The 12,500-nt window shown below is 35.9% G+C and overlaps 1 long non-coding RNA gene across 1 annotated transcript in view; it reads left to right on the forward strand.

Moving 5' to 3' along the window:
• LOC135201291 (uncharacterized) overlaps positions 1-12,500 on the forward strand; it is a 303,738-nt gene that overhangs the window by 253,224 nt on the left and 38,014 nt on the right. The window lies entirely within an intron of this gene.

Here is a 12,500-nt window from a genome sequence, read left to right on the forward strand (position 1 = left end):
AGTACTTGCTGTGTGAAGTCTTTTCTCTCAAATTAAATACCAGTTTCTAAATATATAAACCGAAGCTTCTAATTTGAGGAAGCTCTAAGGCAAGAGCTTCTCATAAGGAAAAGAATCAGAAAATTGAGACTTGCTATGTGAAGTCATTTCTCTCAAATTAAATACCAGTTTCGTAAATATATAAACCGAAACTTCGAAGTTTATGAAGCTCTAAGATAAGAGCTTCTCCTAAAGAAAAAAATCAGAAAATTGATACTTGATACGTGAAGTAATTTCTCTCAAAGTCGTTTGGAAGTTGCAGCTGAGAAGGCATCCGGTGTGGGAAATGTGGGAAAATTCTTCCACAGATTGTTATGTGTGAACACGGGCGAATATGGGCGCATTGTGTGCAAGCGAATTCAATACAGCCTAACCACAGTCCATTGGGTTGGTTAATGATATTTCCCCTCAGGGTACAAGATGTTATGGGAGAATAATACGCTGAATAAATAAATTGGCGCAGTAGGGAAGCTGGTGCACCGTGTGGATTAACTTGTTGTGAATAACAAGAACTAGGTGTTTCTTCAAAGGATCTTGAGAGCAATTATGCAGTTAAAGGCTTAATCGTTTTCATGACCCGATCGTGTACATGTCAGAGGAAGTGGATAGTAGTCATTATTATTATTATTATGTTCAATGATATAATGTGTAACTATTTCGTGTTGCTAATGGCAAATACATTTTACCTTCGATGGGAAAATATATTTACTATCACCATCGATAGCTTTTATGTTTTCTTTCATTTAACCCAGCTGAATAATCAGTCCATTCATTTAACTCAGCTGAATAATCACTCCAGTCCCCATCTCACCCTGACTGGAGAGAAATACAGAAAAATAATAAATGAATACATAAACAACGACCATTGTATTGTCCGCTTTGATGAAAAATATTCGCATAGTTGCTTTGTCTTTAATATTGTGCTCTCTTAATTGTGTCCATTTTTATTCGCTATTCGTCTTTTCGTTTTTGGTTGACTATCGGTCTTGTTGGTATCATAAGAAGACATATGAATAGATACGCATTCATGCAATATAGGAATTTTTAGAACCTGCTACCAGAATTTTAACATTTGGCAGTAGAGTCAAGGTCGAGAAATTCTTAGATTCATCTCTGCTATAATCAAAGTAGTCTTATGGGGAAAAAATAAAACTCTCTCTCTCTCTCTCTCTCTCTCTCTCTCTCTCTCTCTCTCTCTCTCTCTCTCTCTCTCTCTCTCTCTCTCTCTCTCATACACACAAATACACACACTTCAAATATCCTACTTGAGTAATGTATCCTTTGTCTAAGCCCTAAGGGATTAAAAATGTGAAACAAGATTTGACTGGAATTTTGTAAGCCAATGCTAATATTAATGGCTTCCAAAAAATGTAATGCCACTAAAGTATTCGTCTTACCAGGATGTTATTTATATACGTGAATAAATTCTCCTATTTTGCTTTCATAAAATGTTGTGGCTTTATTCACAAAATTTAGCTTCTTTTTAGAGGGCCTTGTACCTATATGTCGTGGAAGCTGATAAACAACTCTTATTAACTTGATTTATGTATAACACAGGAATGTAACGTTTGGATTGGAATATCGTTTTCTCAATGGATTACAACAGCGTTGTTGTATTTGAGTTTAAAATTACATTTGTTCTGTCGTAATTGCCATATAGTATGTACTTAGCACCGAATTCTACTAGATTTTCATTGTTTCGCTGCATCATTTTGACAACAGTTTCGGCACGAATGTTCTGTCTATTCGTTGCCCGTTATTGGAATTTTATTCTAATAACCTTTTTGCACCATTTACTCAACTGTTGCATTTATCAGACCGCCAAGGTTCTTGTGAGTTCTGCATACTTGTTTTTTTTTTTTTTTCAATAATCCTCTATTACCCGGTTCTGAATTTACTTTGGATATTCAGTACATTCGTCAGTGTTTATTTTTTTACTAAGTTGATTATAATTAAGGGTGCCAAATAGTCCAGTTGAAATGCAAGTTTTATGGATTCATGTTTATTCTGTTCAAAAGGAGACCAGCGAAGCTTTACTTTACTTGTGTGTTAGTGACTGTGGATTGTTGGTGGCATCAGTATTAGAGACTTGAAAAGACTTTTGTGTCACAAAGAACGTACATACACACATGCACGTACATATATGTATTTATATATACGTATGTATGTAGTATATATATACGTATAATAATTATGTATAGTATAAAGTAATCCTCATTGCTTTAAATCATATGCAAGTGAAAGTATTCATGTAGTTTAGCTCATTCAGGAAGAGTTACAAGAAATCGGAATTTTCAATGTTCTTTTATTTTTCAAGATATTAAAACGTTGTATTATTCGTTTGGATAAATTGCTGTATCCTACCAAACCTTCGGTGCTTTCCCCGTCGTTAACAAATATTTCTTTTTCTTTGCCTACAGCTTTTCCCATTTCTATATGGGGTCGCTCTTTCTAGTCAGCCTTCTCGAAAAAAAAATACGAAAATCGTTTCCTCAGGAAGTTTATTTTTTCCAACGAAAACGACTGTTTCCTTCTCTCTAATATTGAACATTCTGTCTTAGAAGAAATTTTTTTTTTCCTGCCAAAATCCAACATTTTTTCCTTTCCCGCCAAAAGCAACTTCTACTTTCTTTCCCGCCAGAGGCGTTTTTCCCGCCAACCTCGCCTCCTGCTTCACAGTACAGAATGGCGCGTATTGATCAGGGTGGGGCCTTTCGGGAGGCATTATGACCGCTATCATCGCCGTCTGAAAACCAGCCAATCACGACGAATGCGTATCACCTTTGATTACAGCCCTAACGTAACCAATCCCGGGACCAGTAATACTGCTAATTGACACACCAGGGCCTCGGAGTGCGCGTAATGGATGCCGATTGAAGTCTTCTTTCAATAATGATGTGCATTAGTCCAACACATCGGCCTTATTTTGATAAATTAGACTGTTTTAATGGTTATAGATTGAGCAGCATTTTGTGCTATTTTGAGATTAATTTGACTGATAGGATCCCTCACAAATTTCTTCTCCGAAAATCTTTTTTTATGAAAATTTTCCATATAACCAATTGTCTTAACATAAACATATTCTACTGTATATTGCTGTATTCCCCCGAATCATTCTACCTTCAGTTGATTTTATTAGAAATTGATTATGGTTTAATAAAAATATTTTTTATAAGATTCAGCGCGAGTTGAATGTGTAGTTTTTACGGTGTGCGTTTGGCGACGTAAGTATTTCAAGGACTTTATTATGGTTTAATAAAAGAAAAAAATTATAAGATTCAGCGCGGATTGAATGTAGTTACGTAAGTATTCAGGGACAAAATTGTATAAGAGCAGGATGATCATTTCAGCACAATCCTTTAAAACTGTAGCATTTCGAACAAATCCAACTCTCTCTCTCTCTCTCTCTCTCTCTCTCTCTCGATCATCTCCTCTCTCTCTATCTCTCTCTCTCTCTCTCTCTTCCTTCTCTCTCTCTCCTCAAGAGGCAGTCAGGATCTCATTCCTGCTGTACTGCTCACAGAAATATCAGGTCATTGAATGAAAAACACGGAAAATATATTTCTTTTTTTCAAAAGTTTTCATACGATTCTTATCAGAATGCTCAAAAGCGCACCCTTTTATAAACACTCACGCGATATTATGGGTACTAAATATTCCTGAACGCATCAGTTTACTTTTATTATTCTGTATTTGAACTCCCGCTTTTCCATGAAAATCTGATAAACATTTGTATAAATGAACTCCTCCATTTCTTTGCGCTTCAACATACATCCAAATATGCTTAGTTCCATCTTATTTGTGCATTCAGTGCACACTGTAGGCAGGCAGTTCACGTAAAGCTTTCTTATTTTTTTTCTATTTCACTTGCATTCGACAAATCTAAAATCTCATTCATTTCTTGCATTTGTATCTTTGATAGTTATTAACTTGGGCAGAGTTTATCAGTAATGGTCAATCATTTCCATTTTTTCATTACCAATTAGATAACCTAGGCAGCTGCGACGCCAGTTTGTGTATAAAATGATTCATAGTCATCGGAAACAATCATTTCACTACTGACACGGATCCCAGTCAGTTTTGTGACTTAGGTCATTTTGGCATTCATAATGTTTGTTGAAATTTGGCATCACTGAAAACTGGAATTATATTTCTTACACTTGCCTAGTCATCTCAATGAGTGGTGACTGGCATTTTTTATTTTCATGTTACTCTCTTAGTTACCTACTATCCCTAAAATATTTGGTCTTTTACTTAACTCTTGCTTCCTCAAAAACCTTGTGTCAACTTGTCTTTCAGATTATCAGAATCATTACCTAAAGGCATGTTTCTATTGAGACATCTTTTTTACTAGTTTTTGACATATGTTGATTATGGATATACTCATATCTCGTATTCCATTTTTGGCACCTCCTCTTTGTTTGTTTGTTTGTTTGTTTTTTTTTTTTTTTTTTTTTTTTTGTGCGCCAAGTATTTATTTATCTGATGGTGTTGAAAGCTCAGTCTACACCATACCGCGTTTTTAGTAATGTTTCTCTATGTTCAATTCTCCCACTTGTTTTTCTCCCCTTCATCAGTAACCCCCCTTCGTTCTACCCATTGCTTTATTCGTATTTTCATTTATTCATCTTTTGTTCCGAGTATTTATGCCCTTCTTTTCTCTGCTACCACTACTTTCTCGCTCAGCCTCTGTTTTCTCTCTCCATCTGTCACCTCTGGTCTTGCTCAGGAGAGCGTATCTGAATGGGGGGGGGGGTATCCCATATCTGAGTCGAGTTCAGTGCCCTGAGGGTACAGTTTCTACCCTTTTCTCCCGTCAGCTCTCTCTTTCAGTTCTTCATTTTCTGTATGATGGAAATTTAATTAATTCTCTTCTTTGTACGTTGTAAATTATTCGTTTAGTTCCTCATACCTTGGTAGTTTCTACTCGTTTCTTTCCCCAAAAGTATATTAGTATGTCGAAGTATTCATTCACACTTTGTTATTCCCATATTGAAAAATACTGCGTAAATTCAAGCTTTTGGCATTGCATCAAGACCTCGTAAGGATATGATAGGATGACATTTCCGAGTGGCAAGCTTTAGTGCCTCTTAATTTATTAGCTGATCAATCCTCAATAACCTGCTAATAATTACGAAAGAAATAAACAGGTTGATACAGAATCGATAGCCCTTGTTAAAAGATCTGCTCTTGAGAACAGGTTTCAAGAATTGTTTGATCGAAATCGATGGTTCATGGAACAGACAGAGAGCTAAACTGAATTTATTAAGCAGAGAGAGAGAGAGAGAGAGAGAGCTAACCTCCGAAGCATATAGTAGATGGGTGAAGTGGTGGGGTGAGAGTAGTCCAGTCCTGTCCCGTTCCGGGCCGTCCCTCCCTCCATGGAGCTTCCATCTCTCGAACAATGACATCTTAGGAGTTAATGAAACATTCCTCCCCTCCAAGAACCCCGCCGGGTGAGGAATGCACCCTGCACGGGACGCCGCCCTCAATAACTGCTGCTGCTTTTGCTGCCACTACCACAGTCTCCGCCGGCGCTAATGACGCCTATGTAATAAAATGTACATATAGAGTCTTCCGAAATCTCTTGACGCCCCAGGGATACTGCTTTCATTGCTTTCTGCTTGCTACATCGGAGTTACCGAGGTTATGTTTAGCTGTTACTCTCTGTTCTTAACATATTTTTCATCTGTACGTTCATACCTTGAGGCATGATTTAGTGCTTGTTTGTATTTGTATATCTGTTCGTAATTTATTATGTGGACGTTGCAAATATTAGCCGTATGCTTACAGTACATCAAAGCAGCTGTAGCAGCTCTCAAGATTTTTTTTTTTCAGTACATCATCCCTTGTCATAAATGAAATCAGTATTCATTGATGTTTGAATTACTGGGGAGAAGTTAGGCCTGAAATGAAGTCCAAAGAAATTGCCCTATTCCTTCGGAGAACACTTTAAATAGATCCTCCAGGACAGAACCGAAGGAAATTTAGATATGCAATGTTATTGGAAACTTACCGGCCAAGGATTATATTTCTCTAATAGGGCAAAAGTTAAGGATTTTAGATTGGAATATATATGAACACAGTGAATCCTGGTTGATTTAAAAGATGGACGAGTAACAGCAAAATAGGAGAAGAGGAAATCCAGATGCATTCTCTCACTTTAACAGATAATTGAGTGAAAGCACTTTAGAAACACGGTTACAGTTATTTAAGGAATTAGGTCTTGTTGAATAAGAATTCAAAATAGTATTTAATTTGCTCTCGCCTAACCAAACCAAATTAAAGTCATTTATCGAGAATAGGAATTGTAGGCCTCACAGTACAGCCACGAAGACATCGAATATCAAGTAGGGTAATAGTAGACGAACGGGAGACTAATACGGATAATAAGGTGCTTTAGATCATGTTAGAGAACACGATAATTAGAGTATGATAAGAGGAATTGGAGAGCAACAAGAAGAATATGGTGTCTTAGATTATGTTTGTTGGACACTAATAAGAAGAATAACGTGCTCAAAATTATTTTTGTGGGAGACAAATAAGAAAAAAAAGTCCCAAGATTATGTATGTGAGAGACTAATAAGAAGAATAAAGTGCTCAAGATTGTTTGTGGGAGACAAATAAGAAGAATAAAGTCTCCAAAATTATGTATGTGGGAGATTAATAAGAAGAATAAGGTACTCTAGATTATGTTTATGGGAGACAGATAAGAAGAATAAGGTGCTCTAGAGTATGTTTGTTGGAGACTAATAAGAATAGGGTCCTCTAGTTTATGTTTGTGTGACACTTCTAAGAAGAATAAGGTGCTCTAGATTATGTTTATGAGAGACAGATAAGAAGAATAAGGTGCTATAGAGAATGTTTTGGAGAGACTAATAAGAAGAGTAGGGTTTTACATTATTTATGGGTGACTAATGAGAAGAATAAGGTGCCCTAAATTATGTTTGTGGGAGAATTTATAAGTAGGGTTTTCTACATCATGTTTGTGGGAGACTAATATGAAGAATGAATTGTCCCAGATGACGCCTGAATCATCAAGTGATAAAGTAGAGAAATGCAAATGTTCCCATGCAACACTAGCCTCCAGCAAGTCCCATCGCAGTAATTCCTGCCACTCGAGCAACGTGCCGAGAATTTTAAAAGGGAAAATGCGTCAAATCTTCGCTCATCCTCATATGATCGATGACCGGACGCCTGGTATTGCACAAAGGACGGATGGTGATTTGCATTTACACACTTATTTTCATTGGAATCTGATATGCCTCTTTTCCTTTGACAAAATACTGAAAAGTGTTAGATCCTTGACTTTATTTTTTTTCTTTTTTTTTTGAGTATTTTATAGTTTCAGCGGCTGAGGATTGTATGACTTATGTCAATAAATATATATATATATATATATATATATTATATATATATATATATCTATATATATATACATATTATATATATATATATATGTATATATATATTGAGGAAACAAAGGGTAGGGGACTATTTTGCATACTGAATTATTTGTTAAAGAAGAATTGTTTTTAAGGAGAAAGAAACCTAAAAAACAATTATTCGCATCTAAATACCTGTGATAGAATAAGTATCCGCCATGTTCATTAATACACTAATTAGAAGGAGGTTAATTATTTCATGAATTGCTTACTTAGATAAAGTATATTGATAAAGTGCTAGAGTCTGGTGTCACAACTCTTCACCCAAGTAGGTCGAAGCAGAACGAGAAAATATGAGAACAAGTAACTGGAATTTAGCCAAGATCTCCAGAACTATGTAACTAAAAATTGCATTAAAAAATGGTGACATGTTTTGTTGTAGGCAATCGACATTTACTGGATGACGACCTCTTTTGAAATATGAAATATCTCTCATTTCACGAGGTGCTTCACACTTGCACAACATCTCGAAAGTCAGAGGGGGAAGAACGCCACTATAGATTTTGGCGGTTGTCACATATTGCTGTTGGTGTAATGTAAATTGTTTTTTATCACTAGCTGTCAAATATGATCAGTTATTAAAGTTAAGTTTATGCTTAAATAGCAGCGGATCAGAAAGGCCATCGATTCCTTTCTTCCTAGCAGTGAGAAAAACATAAAGGAATATGACGTTAGTATTGTTCAGTTTTTATATAGTAATGAACTCTCTCTCTCTCTCTCTCTCTCTCTCTCTCTCTCTCTCTCTCTCTCTCTCTCTCTCTCAGAATGTTATTAATTAAAAAAGTTGATGAAGCTATCCACATTTTTGCTTTCCTAATGTTAATTTGTAGATGACATTTGATGTTGATGATCGTATAGAGAGAGAGGGGGAGGAAGAGATGGGGAGAAAGAAGAGGGAAGGAGATGGATGGGGAGAGACGAGAGAGAGAGACGAGAAGGAGAGAGGGGGGAGAGAGAGAGAGGGAGAGAGGGGGGGGGAGGGGGTGGCGACGGGAGGGGGGGTGGGAGGCGGGGGATTGAAGGAGAGGGTAGAGTTAGGAGAGCCCGTCAGCGAGAGGGGAGGGAAGAGAGAGAGTAGTGGGGGGAGGGGTTGGCGGGGTGGCGATCAGGATTTAAGGATTGATGAGAGAAGCCGTCTGTTGGACGTATTCATCCATCAACTTTGCAATTGATGGATAGGCAGCCACGCCTCCTATCTTACTCCTTAAGAAGTTAAAGCCTCATCAATCTGTACCCCAGCTACTTGCCCGTCCTCATCGCTGTGTTTATTTACAGCATTTTTCTTCGGAGTTCAGTATATACTATATTATATTATATATATATATATATATATATATATATATATATATATATATATGTATAGTTTAATAATGTAATTACATACATTATATATAATACACACACACACGCACACACAACACTCACACACACACACACCCACACACACCACAACCACCCACACATATATATATATATATATATATATAATATATATTATATATATTATATAGTGGTATAGCTTATCAGTGTGGTAACTTGATACATAATTCTCTCTCTCTCTCTCTCTCTCTCTCTCTCTCTCTCTCTCTCTCTGCTGCTGCTGCTCGTGTGGTCATATGTATTCACATATACACACATTACATACCCATGAGATAGCAGTTTGTATTGTAGAGGATCCGTTACGTTATTTCGACATTTTTCACGCACATCTATCCCAAAATAAATATTCTTCCTTCCCACATTCACGATTAATGCTCTTTTTTGCATTGTTATAATACCATTTTATCATAGTTTTTCCTTTAGTGGGCTCATAGGAGTCTAAGTGAAGTTTTAATTCTCCTTTTATTTATGAGGAATTCAAGGCCACACTGTTATAGAATGCTTGGATTTCAGTGGAATTAGACGCGAAGATCTAATCCTTTAGTTACAAACCACTTAAACTTTCCACCTTGTATTTTCATAGTGTTTAATACGAGGATACTTTACGTTAACCTGAAGATTTACTTATGATCAGGTTTCAGTGGAAATGAGTTCTGGAACCTCTATTTCGCTTTCGATTACTCCTCGCCTCCAGTCTGATTTCTTGTAACAGTATTCTTTTAATTCCCACTTTTCTCTAGTTACTTTCGAGTTTGGGCTAGATAAGGGCACTTATATGGACGTCCGGCAACCTTCTTTATTTTAAAAACGTTGTGGAGTACGATTACGGGTCACACCTAGCATAGCAAATTGATTTAGACAAGAGTTTATTGGTGCTTCTTTGTAGTTTCATAGAAGAAGTGGCAATGATAAAATTATCTATTAAATAAAATTTGTTGCTTGCAAAATGCCATCGAAAGCAGTTAACTTGCGTTAAAATTTAAAAGCAAAAAGGTAATTAATCGAGAATTTCTATGTATTTGTTTTTGTTTGGGGTACTTCGTTTGTCTTACCCTTCAGCAGCATTAATCTAGTGCAGTTTTGCTTCATCAATGATCCCTTTCTCACGTCAGCTCTTGATCATCTTCCTCTCTGCTGCAAGATGGCGATCTTCGTTATTTCCTACAGGTACTATTTTGGTCACCACTCTTCTGAGAACAAGGAGAGAATGCCACCTCTTAGTCCCCTTCTGTCTGCTTATCTTTTTCTCTGGACATTTGCCTTTTGCTTATCGAAAACTTGGAAATTTAGGACTTTTACAAAAATTAGGACATGCAGAAAGCTTGATGTTATATATATATGTGTGTGTGTGTGTGTGTGTGTGTGTGTGTACACATACTATACCCAGTGTAGCACGAGGGAACACGTACTTGGAAATATCCTTAAATCCACGATAGAATATATATATATATATATATATATATATATATATATATATATATAATATATATATATATATAATATGTGTGTGTATGTATGCATGTATGTATGTATGTAATCGACGAAATTATTTCAATAAGAAACCAACGCACGATGATATTGATACGTGGATAGCAATTTGATATTTTAAAATTTGCAGTTGTTGTTACATCCCTAACTCCTCATCTCAGCAGTGTGTGGACCTCATTGTTAGTGCTTATATTCTCTTCATTCCTTTGTACAGGAATAACCACAACAGTTTGTCGTATGATTAACGTTTATTTTCCATTATTGCATTACGTGTATACGTCATTGAGATCTCATCCAACAAGAAATTACCAGTGCCAAACGTACAGTCATTTCAAATTACATAAACATACGACGAGACAAATTAGCATCGATGAGTAAATGAATAACAGCTGTTCACCTCACCCTTTTAAGCCTTGAACAGTGACTGTGAATAATGAAGGGAATGTTTAATAATTAAGTGAATGCTGAATAATGAAGAGAATGCTAATAAAGAACCTATCCGGGTCAGTGGGAGGGAGGCTCGTCATCTTATTCTCAAAAACAGAGTGAATGGGGAGGGATGGGGGTTGTATAGGTGGGAAGAGAGAGAGAGCGAGAGAAAGGGGGGGGGGGGTGTGGTCATCCTCATTCCCACACCATATAACTACAGACGGTGGATTGACGGTGCGGGAAAAATGACAGAACTGCAGGAGGTATCGGTTCTGTTGGGAAAGGATGCGGCGTTGAAACACCGATATTTGAAGAAAGTAGGAATCTCTCTCTCTCTCTCTCTCTCTCTCTCTCTCTCTCGGATGCGCTTGTGGAGGTTCAGTGCGCTCCCATGTATTTTCCCATTCATAAGAATGCAGAGTACAATATTCAGCATACGTATATGCAAGGTCTAAAAACCTATAGGGTTTGCATTTATGTAAGTTTACATGCCTTGCGATAAATACAGACGTGATGCTGTAGACCCTTCAATAATTACAATGCTATGTCAAATTATGTATTCACACAGACACACACACACACACACACACACACACACACATATATATATATATATATATATATATATATATATATGATATATATATATATATATATATTTTTTTTTTTTCTTTATACGGAGAATGGTAATGTGCGAAAAGACTTTGTTTGTGAATTAATACGCGTACAGTAACCATCACTTACTGAGTAAAACGTAGTACATTGATTTTATACAACAGATATATTTATCAGTTTTCGGGCACGTTGTAAACTCGTATCAATTATGTTAATTTATATATTAAATAATGTTTTATCATGTTATATTATATTATTCTTTGAATTGCTCGTATATAAATGAATAATTATTCATTATTTATTTGAAATGAAGTAATTCATTGAATCATTATTTACTTGAAATGAACCAATTCACAGAGTAATTTAGTGTAAATGAACCAGTTCATTGAGCCATTATTTATTTGAACTGACCTAGGTTTAAGGCCTCTGCAGTATTTTGTAGATCACAATTAAATATTTATTCTGTGTTTGCTCAAGCAGGCGATATGGATTGCAAATTAATGTCATTGTTACGTGGAATGAGTTCCATTTTCGGGGCTGAATGGAATAAAAGCTTGGATTATTTGCATTTTGTTTGATAAATTACGCATTTACTAGTTTTTTTCGGGAGATCACGAGATAAGCAGTTTTGTACTGTTGATGTGTGGCTGCTATAAATGTAGATTTCTTTGTATCTAATGTATAGGTATTTTGATTATTGTTGTGACTAATATACAGTCAAATTTATAAGGCTGTTATACGGCTCATGTATAATTATTCACAAACCTTTACCATGTGACTACAAAACAATCACTTACAGAGTGTTGTTTGTGACCAGCGTATAATCATTTATCTGTTATTGGTTTGCAACCGATGAAAGGCAGATTTTGACACATCACTTATACAAGAATCATTTCCATATAATTTCAAACTTAATGTGACAAATATTCAATCCACGTTTTATTCGTCTGATGCGGGACTCAGAGGATATTTTTATTCATTTTGAATAGTTGTTATTATAAAATTATGGTAATTCCATGAGAATATATGTTCAATATGAATTTGGAATAGTAGCATACGCTGACTTGTAGTTTGTGAAAAAAATTAATTTAATTGACAGTATAT

The sequence above is a fragment of the Macrobrachium nipponense genome, chromosome 28, assembly GCF_015104395.2.
Source record: "Macrobrachium nipponense isolate FS-2020 chromosome 28, ASM1510439v2, whole genome shotgun sequence".
Taxonomy (NCBI): Eukaryota; Metazoa; Arthropoda; class Malacostraca; order Decapoda; family Palaemonidae; genus Macrobrachium; species Macrobrachium nipponense.